This window comes from Rosa chinensis, chromosome 7, assembly GCF_002994745.2.
Source record: "Rosa chinensis cultivar Old Blush chromosome 7, RchiOBHm-V2, whole genome shotgun sequence".
NCBI classification, from domain to species: domain Eukaryota; kingdom Viridiplantae; phylum Streptophyta; class Magnoliopsida; order Rosales; family Rosaceae; genus Rosa; species Rosa chinensis.
In genome coordinates this window covers 57,470,353-57,482,225 of record NC_037094.1, presented here as the reverse complement: position 1 = coordinate 57,482,225, position 11,873 = coordinate 57,470,353, and the positions used below count along the sequence as shown (strand labels likewise).

The 11,873-nt window shown below is 35.1% G+C and overlaps 1 long non-coding RNA gene across 1 annotated transcript; it reads left to right on the top strand.

Annotated features, from left to right (window-relative positions):
- The first annotated feature begins 1,024 nt into the window (after positions 1-1,024).
- Positions 1,025-10,404, top strand: LOC112180215. The gene is made up of 3 exons (XR_005804148.1): positions 1,025-1,462; positions 1,575-1,681; positions 10,295-10,404. It is a non-coding gene; the product is annotated as an uncharacterized LOC112180215 (long non-coding RNA).
- The last annotated feature ends 1,469 nt before the right edge of the window (positions 10,405-11,873 follow it).

The following is an 11,873-nucleotide window of genomic DNA, read 5'->3' as shown; positions in this document are numbered from 1 at the left end:
GAATCAGCGATCTCGAATCTAAAGGAGTTCAAGGCATCTGGAAATTGAGGTGAAATTGGGGAAACTCGAGATGGAATTGGTGAAGATAGAAGTGGAGGTGGTGCGAATTTTTTTTCTTTCTAAAAATCTTTTTATTGTTAAAATGTCTATTTTACCCTTCTTGTGGGCCATGATGTCGGTGCCAACTCAGCTTCTGACATCATCTTTCAAGTCGAATTTGATTTTTGGACCCGCGTGACGGAAAATAGAAGTGCAAGGACCATCATGATTAAAAAAAAAATTAGGGACCAAACTGATGTTTGCCCCAAAGTTGGAGGGGGCAAACTGAATTTAGTCCTCAAAAATATATTGTTTTTCGAAAAGTCACATCTCAAACAACAATGTCAACATAATCATGTGTAGAGCCCGTGAAATTCCGAACGTCACTTTTTGATGGGAAAATTTTTAGCGACCTTTGTTCAGCTAAATACTTTTGGAAATAGTTTGGGCTTGGGCCTTGGGCCCGAGAATAGCTTAAGGTTAGAGTCCAAAATTTACTCTGGACACCCAACAGACGGGTATGCTAGTGAACCTAGCCCAATAAGTTAGTCGACCTTTGACCCAAACCTCTTCCTTGATCCAATATGGTTGTAGCTCATAATGACATCTTTGCATAATTTTGAAATATACTTGTGCGTGCGTTTATGATTTTCTTATTTCACCTTTCTTAATAATTGGCAAAATTTCTGCTCGCCTTACTCGTCAAGCATCTCACCGACTTTCAAAAGCACAATTTATTTACTCCTTATGTTTTTCAAACTCGAGCAAAACTCCAACAAAACTTGCTTGCCATTTTTCTATCTAAAAATAAGTTTTGTGAGGCCCGATCCTTATTTGGCATTGTCAACACTTTAATTTGAGTTTTCTTGTATTTACTTATTTTACTTTTATTTTCCCCATCATTTTGGTTTTTACCACCTTATTTTTTACCCTAAATTTGTCTGCCCAAGCTGAGCCTTCTCCTTCACACGCAAAGCTCAGCTTTTCCTCTTTCCTTGTTCACGTCAGAGTTGGGCAGAGAGAAAGGGAGCCTCGTTCAGCTCTTCCCCTCCACGTTTCCATCATCTCAGACCTTCAAAGCGAATCATCCAGACCTTCAAAAGAGAGAACCCAGGCCATAAATCGTCATTCACCCTTCTCTTCTCACCTTTCCTGTCGTCCCTGGACACATCAGTCTGTTTACGAGCCCTAAAACGCCTAGTTAGAGACCTCCGATCAAAAAACTTTCTTCACCAAAGTTGTTCGTCTATGTCTCCTCTATCTAGCCTCAAAATTTCAGCTCCATTGGAGTTGATTTGAGTCCTGTACACCCCTCGAAGTGGAAGCTGTTCTGAAACGAGCCTGTTCCGGATTTCTGCTTGAATTCCCTCTCTTGCTCTACCCGAATCCCTCACATCTTACTTGAGACTGATACAAATACTTGGTAAGATTCTGGAACCATCAAGTTCCCTTCTTTCTTCAATTTTTAGGCTCAATACGTTCAAAACAACTATCCCACATATTGAGAAGTTTCTGTTGCACTTTGCATGTTCGAGATTGAGCGAACTTCTTGGCCTGCGGCTGGACTCGATCCAATCAGCTCCCTCAGCTCTCTTTCCTGTTGAAATCCTCAAGAGAAATTCACCTTTTTTATTAGTCTTTGGTGAGTATCATCTTTTCCATAAAACTCTGTGTATTTTTAGTTGTTATTACGAATTCTTGAAGAGTATGAACTTGTCACTGCTGTTGTTGGTATCTTGCTGCCTTAATTTTGATTTGTCATCCATTCTAATGTCTAGGGATTCTGCTAGGTTATGGCTTACCCTTGAGTATTAGATGTGAGAATACACATTAAGTTGTCACAAGATCATTCACACGAATATAGGCACAATTGTATATACATCTAGGATAAATAAATTAAAATTGAGACACGTACTTGTATGATCGATTGAAGTGATTGAAGCAGCCACAAGCACAAGTCTTCTGCAATTCTCTAAGTTTGAGCTTCTTATGAATGGGGCAAGAACTTATGCTCTAAGTCGTAGAGGGTGCAGGGACTTATACATCCTTATATATGAGTTAGGTTTAGCCTTGAACCCCTCCCATAAAGGAAGTTCAATAGGACTCAAACTTCACTCTTAAGAATCCTTATGATATCATATCTTTGTAATTAAGTTAATAATCCAATAAATAGATTTCTATCCCTTATCAATAGATATACACATTGATTAGGTTACTAGAATTGTGTTCTGTTTCCATATTCATATTATTTAGTCTAAATGATTTATCAATTGTTGTTTACTCTAATAAACATGTGATAAATCCATAAATTTTCTTACATTCTCCCACTTGGACTATCACAGTCTATACAACAATTGAACCAAAAGACATCGACCAAATAACAACTTAAGTGTGCGCACCAGAATATGAAAATCTCATAATCTATTCAGACTTGGTCAAGATGCAGTTACTGATGCAGAGTTAAGAAAACGAATACACTTTAGCAAAGTGTACCACTTCAAAACCACTAACACCAACTCCTGCACTTCACATAAGCCTCAAAACTAATATGATATCAACAAGCATATGTAATGTATATCAACCTATAAAACATATGCTTATAGTCCAACTGTATGGCTTTGAATATCAAAACAACAAACACAACTTCAACACCAGTGGATCCTAAACTGAATGTGTTTGTTACTTAACTGAAGCATTGTGCAAGGCACAACTCAATCCACCTGACAACAAATAGCTATTTAATGATAACGACAATGACAATTCAATTGCAGCAATCAAATTCCAAACTTTATACCAAGGATTTATAACTAAAAACATTAGCTACCAAACTGAAGCTAACAAAAGTCATTTATGAGACTTTAAACCTTAACACTGTCTTCAAACTTAATGACAGCATACATAAGCCAAAACAAAATAATTATTCGGCATGACTTAATCTGCAGATAACAACCAAATAATACGTTGGCATACAATTCAACTTAAACTCATGAAAAACTTAATTCAAATGCACTTCCAGAAGAAACGTCAGCAACTTGACAAAAGGTAAACTCCAAAGTTTCTAAAAGTTTTTACCAGAAAGTTACTCCCACTAACCCCAAAACATAAAGGTTTATGTAACTTCCATCAGACAAGTGCATATACAATAAAACTTGAAAAGGTTGTTCAGACCTTATATTAATTAGAAATCACACATCACCTATTCATAAGAAATATCATTGTCAATTAGGAACTGAAAATAAAACTTAAATAGTGAGCCAAAACGAAATCAATTGTTCAAGATACATGTAAAAACTTTATTTGCTGCAAACATAATGTCAGGAATAAAATTTTCTTATTCTTGCACAAACAAGAAGATATCCGGAATTCCCTTTCTATCAGGCAAACAGAAGATTATCAGAATATAAAAGATAAGTAAAATCTTTTACTCCCACTATTTCTTACTCTTAACCATTTCTGACTAAATCAGAAAAATAAAAGAATCCATATAACAATGAAAAATAAAAAACCAAAAACATGGAATTGCAGATTTTCAGAAGACACAAATAATTTACAGTTGTAATGATCAATATCAAGGTCCAAAAGAAAAGGGCCTTAATAATAAAAAACACATAATCCTTCCCCCCCATTTTTATTATTTATATACATGTAACAAGGGTAAGTAATATATAGAAACCAACAGTAAAAAAATCTGTTTTCATATGCATAAAGATAATATAATCTATATTCTCTTTAGTCAATGCAAAAATCTGCAATCAGGATTTTTGAAGGAAATTTTGTATAGAATTTGATATATAATTGAAATATAGATACTGTCAATAAAACTCTAAAAGATGTGTGAATGCACACAAAACCATACATCAAGTGTATGTTTCTTTAAGAAATATTTATCATAGAGCTATATCATACTTGTATATAACAGTTTTATCAACATTTAGAAATTATAACCATACGCAGCCAAAAATCACATGTATCAAGAATCTGAAAATCAAGGTGAAAACAGTGTAATAATAACTTGATTTCAAAATAATGAAATAAAAAGAAGACATTTTAGTCTATTACATTATTCTCCAGAATGTGTATTACAAGTAACTTAATGTAGCATAACAATTATGACTACAAGACTAGCACATCAAAAATACTTCTAGACTAGATTGATACCTTTAGTCACATGTCAAGCCAAAATTGTTTTTACTGACTTGGCTACAAGAACCAAAATTTCATTGAGTTTATTTTCCTGTATATTTTGTGGAAACAAAATCAACACTGAAGATAACATAAACACTGAGCAGCGAAATACAATAAATCAACCCCATTCTGTAATCTGTAATCACAATACCAAGCAACACCTTTGTGGTAGAAGACAAGGTATTCTTAAGTTTCTCAATCAATACACCACATCTAAAGAATCCAAGTTATCCAGAGAAACAATCAACATCTTTGGACAGAAGAAAGGTTTCTAAGTATCTTGATATGAATCCAGTGAATGTGTGTAATGCTATTTTTGATTCTAAAACTACACAGGAACACTTCTTTGGAAGACAATATAAGTATAGTTTTAAAAAGAAAAATACAATTTTCAGGTTTGTTTTATCTCAATGATCTCTTACAAAAGTCAGTGGAGATTGCTTTGTGCAATATGTCCATTTACATTTGCAAAGAACCACAAACCACATGAGTTCAATACTTTATTTCTAACCAGGTATGAAAACCCTTATAAGAAAACAAAACTCTTGTACCTGTTAATTCTTCAATAAGATTAATTATTTGGGAGATCGATAATTTCCTTATATCTCATTGCAGAAACACAGGTATATTTTAACTTTATCATATACATCTTATGTATATGTATTTTCAATTTCAATTCCAATAATCACAGAGCAGTCATATATAGTTGAACCACTTCAACGACAATATTTGAACATCAATATATGACTGCATAGCTTTGGCAAGAATCACATATACTTTCCAACATGCTTCAAAATTGAAATTGAAATCAGTTCTGATTATAAAGAACATACCTTTAGCTGACCTAAAAACATATGCCTTCTTGCATACATCTTCCTTAGTATGAGTAATAACTTTTCTCCATTTGTGTTCTTTAACATCCTTTACTGTATTTCCTGTAGGCTCAGTTAAGTAAAGAATTAGAGAACCACTTGGCTAAATAAAGGAAGACAAATAGAACCGTATACAATTACCATATTCTTACATATGATTTGATATATAGCACAGCGGAAATGAAAAAGTACATACCTCTATCCATATCTCTTTTGTGTTTCTGTATAATAGCATATATATATATATATATATATATATATATATATCACAAAAAGTAGCTCTTAATTCTTTACTTGATTGTCCATACAATCACACATACTCATAAAGCTCAATTACATATTAAAGTAGGTGAGCAAATTGGCATGTAGATATATTTGTCATTAAAATGCAAATAGCTCAAAACAAAGCCTTCCACATATATATGTAAAAGCACATGACTTGTTCCAATACTTAAAATCGAAATCAGAATAATGACCATGAAGGAACAATAAAAGGTTATACCAAAAGCTGGATAAGGTGGTATTTACATTGCTCAAAACAATAACTAGCTACCAGCTAGAAAATTAGCTTCATTTTCTAACTCACGTTAGACCGCATGTTGATAGCCAATATTTGCTAAGAATTACTGCAAGTCTATTCTAATACATGCATATCCAACAATTTCTCAACATTATGTACATATCAATCTGATACAGAATAACACATATTAAAATAAGTGGCATAAATAACATATGCATAAGCTTTTTATATAATTATGCAGCTGAAAACTATCTATAAACAAATATAGATATCTAAACAACAACCATATGAAGATACACTAGCAGAACAGAACTATAATGACCTTAATATAGTTTTCTGCATTTCAATACATTAAAAGCAAATATAGCTTCAGTGTATTCCTAACCACTTTTCATAACAATGAGATGCACTTAAACCAAATTGGTTAGTTTTTAACCTGTTTTGCTGTTCTGTAGCTCAAAATTCATTTTAGAAGAAGGAGAAAATATATATTTCTACTTAAAAGCAACGTCAATGCTCATTGTCCAAAAAGACAAGTCTTTATATGGTAGTAACACCAATTAGTAAAACATCCTTAGAAATAACCAATCCAAACCTGATATGCACTCAATAGTCTATACCAGAAGAGATACAAAACAAAACTTTAATGGTAGCCAGCAATCATGTAAAGTATAGTGGCTATGCATGCCACACAACTTGATCAAAGCTAAAACAATTTACCTTCACTTGACCAGTAATGAACGACATGTCCATGTATGTATATACGCACACATTACAATTATCAACACTAGATGCATCACCTTTGAAACGTACGTATCAAGGCTATATCTTTATGAATGATTATACATATATGAAGGCCAATTTTAAAAGCATCCAAACAACCATCAAGTAAGTATGCAGCAGAGGCGAGCAAAAAATTACAATCACCAACGCGGGAAAAGAACAATTAAAAGAATTATCCCACCAAAAAGAACTTGTTTGTATCAAAATAAGCTAGTGTTGTTGATGCCAAATCAGTCCCCCTCCTTTCGGTTGTTTCTATTTCTACATCCTGATATTCCACAAATTGGAGGCTTGCCGCTTGCCTACTACGGCCATATATTTGGTCTACGATTCTATATGCACAATAATAGACAATCACATTTATAGTACAAACAATTAAGCACTTATTTGGCACATGTTCAAGTTCTTTTTGAAAGACTTATCTTCCCTCCACCATGTGAAACTATCTGCTAGATTACTCATTAGTCAAAAAGTAACCCTGAAGCTAAAGCAAAACCAATACACATAATAGATATATGTATATGGGAGCCATTAAAGTGAAAACCTGCAGATGCAATTGGCAGACTAAAAAGAAAACAATAGAGGAAGGTCCACAAGCCATGATAACGTCTTTGTGATTTGCAACTCAGTCAAACTTTTCTAAATGACAATGACATATTCTTGCAAGTAAATATACATGCTATATGTATAAGCATAAGACAATGGTCATTCAAGATTGACGATTCTATGAGCTGTATTAAAACAGATACTGAATAAAATTTTGCTCTATTTGTACAAAGATTGGTCTAATAGTTCAAACCAATTAAACTAATTTACTGAAAACAAGTGATCTAAGCCAATAACAAAACAGAGCATTTCATTCAATTCTTAATTATGCAATTTGTTCATTGTTTCATGAAACCCAAATGTATCCGACCATGGCAAAAAAGTCTAAACAAGTATAGTGCATGTAATCTCAGTAATCTGAATTCAACCAAAATCAGCATATTACATGCATCTACACATGTTTCTAGATAGGAAGAGAATGATATTATTATCACTATTTCTCTGCCCACAATGCTGCAATCATACCTGGAGATTCCAATGCTTTTTCCAAAATCAAATGGAATCACAACAACTTATGTTTATTGTTAACTGATTGCTCTTACAATGAGAAATCAACGAGATCAAATGGCTGCATTAATGTTGTCCAAGGCTCATGCCTAAAACCTGGTCACAAACTTTTCATGACATGGGACTATCAAGGAAAAATATTAGATTCTTACGAAACATGACTGCAATAAGTAATCAAGTAGCAAAAAACAAAATTTCAAAAGAAGATCAATAGAAAATTTCTTATCTGGAATTATTCAATCCCGCTTAAGTAGGTCTGAAGGGAATCCGTCCAAAACCATTAAACTTTCTCTTCCTTGATTTCCCGCGCGGGGTTGGAAGTAACAACTCCAAGAAGGCAAACACCATCCCTTTCAAGTCGTCATGTCTGGTATTCCAAATTTCAACAATCGAATGCCATTGCTATTGGTTCGTTGATTCTCGGGAGGTAGCGAGCCATGCCCACTTTTCTATTTTTTTTTTTTTTTGGTTTCTCCATTGGTTTGTTGTGCTGTATAGTGGGGAGGACATGCTCTTGTTGTTTTCACGTTTTGTATGATCAAAAACAAAAAACCAGAAGTGAAAATAAAAGCGGGTTGACCCAGATATCTTGGATTTGACCCGCAGTCTTTTTCTGGGTTTTGCCCCAAAAGTTTTCTTCTTTGTTCATAGCCATGATATAGATTATATACATACAACGATCTATATTTTTGTGAAGGTGGCTCTGATACCACTTGTGAGAATACACATTAAGTTGTCACAAGATCATTCACACGAATATAGACACAATTGTATATACATCTAGGATAAATAAATTAAAATTGAGACATGTACTTGTATGATCGATTGAAGTGATTGAAGCAGCCACAAGCACAAGTCTTCTGCAATTCTCTAAGTTTGAGCTTCTTATGAATGGGGCAAGAACTTATGCTCTAAGTCGTAGAGGGTGCAGGGACTTATACATCCTTATATATGAGTTAGGTTTAGCCTTGAACCCCTCCCATAAAGGAAGTTCAATAGGACTCAAACTTCACTCTTAAGAATCCTTATGATATCATATCTTTGTAATTAAGTTAATAATCCAATAAATAGATTTCTATCCCTTATCAATAGATATACACATTGATTAGGTTACTAGAATTGAGTTCTGTTTCCATATTCATATTATTTAGTCTAAATCATTTATCAATTGTTGTTTACTCTAATAAACATGTGATAAATCCATAAATTTTCTTACATTAGAATCGTATTTGGTTCAAAGGTTATTTGTTGTTTGTAGCTGTCCAAATATCATGTTTCAATGCATTATGTCATCGAGCTACAACACCTGCCCATATACTATTAGAAAGTAACCTGAGCTATAGATCATTAGGAGCATTAGACATGCCTCTTAAGTGTGTTGGATTTGTGCTAGAACATGGTTATTTAGAACATTGAAATCATGCTTGATCATAGAGTTTATTTGTGTTATTGTTGTCCAAACACCATGTCTTCAAAACATCATGTTAGTGAGCTACAAAACCTTCCCCTTATAGTATTGAAGGGTGACTGAGACTTTAAGCTTTTAGAAGCTTTAGATACTTTCTATAGGTGTCTTAGAGTCTACTTAACCAGCCATTTTGAGTACCAAAAGAGCTTTACACAAAAGAACCAGTTTCTGCAGATTTTCAGTTTTCAGTAAAATCTGACCCAGTTTCATTCATTTCAAAACTGGAGCTAAACCGTTGAGAATTTGGGGTCAGTTTCTTCTAGAGAAATATATTGGACACATATATGAACATTCCAGAATTTGAATCACCCCAAAAGAATTTTTCTAGAATTAGTTATGAAATTTTGAAATAGGGGGACAGAAGCTTGTATTTCTGGAAAGAATCTGCACATTGTTTTACTTCAGCCTTTAAAACCTTTACTCTGTTTGGTTTCACTTGAAATTCAATAACCATTTCAATCTTACTGAGTTGTTTGTCAAGCCATCCTTCTTTCAAAATTTCTCAAGAATTTACCTCAAGTATTTTGAACAATTCCGTGACCCTTGACAGCTCCTTTAAAACTCTGTTTTCGGTTTTCAGCAACTTGTCTTTTAAAAAGTGTTCTTACCCCCTCTTCCTAACAACAAACCCCTTATTGGAACCCAAATGATCTGGTTATTAGTTAGTAATTAGGTTAAAGGAAATGTTTTCTTCGGAGAGTTATGTGAGTGAATAGCTAGCCTAGTTTATCGTGATTAATGTCACTTATTTGGTCTAGGCTTGATATGTTGGTAGGATCTTGTGAAGTGGTGGTTGCTACAAGGTTGCATTGAGGCCAAGTGCTGCAAGAGAAAGCTTGAGTTCCAGGTAGGGGATGCCTTTAACTCTATCTATGCTTTTCTTGCATATACTATGTTTTATATGAGGCCTCTTGCATGTTTTGGAAATAATCTGTTTTTACAACTTGAAATGGTTTGCGTGGATTGGATTGTTGTGTTGGCAATTGATGGGGATGTAAGGAGAGGTCAGTTCCTCCTTGAGCCACCGGTGGTGGGCAGTGTGCACCATGCCCTTGATTATTGTTATCTCCCCTTTGTCTCTAGCCTTGTGATTATTGAATTACGAAAAGTGATTGGCTAGATGGACGGTTGTGATGGAAGTGTGAAAGATGATCAATTGCCGTGGGATTGTAGTTACGTGGTGACGATCACATGGAAGCGCAAACCGGTTTTTATCTACTTCTTTTATTCAAAACGATAACTCTTGTTTTTAAACTTAGATATGGGGGCGGGCATGGGCAATGACTGGATGTAGGAGCCTAACCCCTACTTTAGTTTGTTTTGCAGGCTGTTGTTGTCGAAGCTTGGGTACGGAGGATAATCCTTGGAGGACACATTTTGTTTTATTCTATTTAAAGTTTATTTCTTTTGGGCTTGCTTGATTTCACTAAATTTTTGTAACATTATGTATGGTTGATGATGTGTGTGATTGCTTACCACCAAAGTGGAACCCTAGGGTTAGAACCTCCATTTGAGTTTAGGTCCTAGTGGGCTAGTCCTAGAAGACTCACATAAATTACCATTTAATGAACTTAATGCAAACTTGGGCTAAGAACTAAAAATTGACATAGGTTCTAAAACTCAACTCAACACCACCTTCCTTTCCTCTTATTCACCTAGTTCGTAATCTTGTGATTACGAGCCAAGCCCACTATACAAGCCCAAGAATTTTGGGCTTATAGATTTCTTGTTCTCCAACCCAAAGGCCTTGTCTCTTTGAGGAATTCTAGGCCCAAAACACTTGCTCTCTAAGTGTCGCGGGAGTAGGGTTCCTTGGGGAGGCGGCGCTGTGGTAATCCGGTCTCCGGGTTGCCACATCATGCATATTGTTTTCATCGTACATCAAATCCACAAGGATAAATATATATATATATATATATATATATATTTCACTCAGGAATGTCACTATTACCAACTATAGTTACAGTCAAATAAATAAATCTAAGATGGTAAGGTAACTTTGTTCGCAAATGAACATTGTGAGATTTACTCACCTCTGAATCACGCTGCGTCTTCTATACAGAACAGAGATAACACACTCACAAAATATGCATCCAAGAATATTTTGTCAAGTACCTAATCACATACGGTCACATCTCAGTACTCGAAACACAAAACGATTAAAGTTTGAATCTCCCAATTGAACTACAACTCGAAAGTAACGCCAATCGAGGTGGAATTTCATTCGAGACCACCCAAAGTCTTCGGGATACTTCCAGGATTGATATGACAAAACTACAAGTTAATAGAAATAAAAAATGGTGAAAAAACCCTAACAAATTCATACGATCTCTAAAATTTACGTATTATATAACAAAATATTCGTATCGACGAGTAGATGATATATAAAATCATAAACTGCCCTTGACATGGCCAGAAACACTGCCAAGCTCTGCCACAGGTGGTGGCACACCGCTGTCGGCCGAACTCCAAACTAGCAAGATCCAACCATCCAAAATGAAGTTTATACAACAAGGATCAACTTTAATACTTGAGGTTTTGGCCGATTTGGCCTTGATCGACCTCAATCAAGCCCCAAGCCGGAGTTAACTATTCACCGTGAGTTGACTCTTCTCTGGTGCAACTCGTCTACAACCACCACCATGAATTGAAAGAGGAAGCTACCACGAACCAAATAAGACCGGTTTCAAGCCATGCCGGAGTTGGGATTTCCGATCAGGTCCGACTACACCAAGCTTCGCCACTTCGATGCGCCGCCGTGGGTGAGTATCAGAGCAAGCCGCCACCACAGGGAGGTAGGCGACGTCGGTGAGTCAAGCTGAACTGGTCCCGTTACCAGACGTGGACGGAGGTGGCTGAAAAATTCGGGTTAGGTCAGTCGAAAAAATGGATA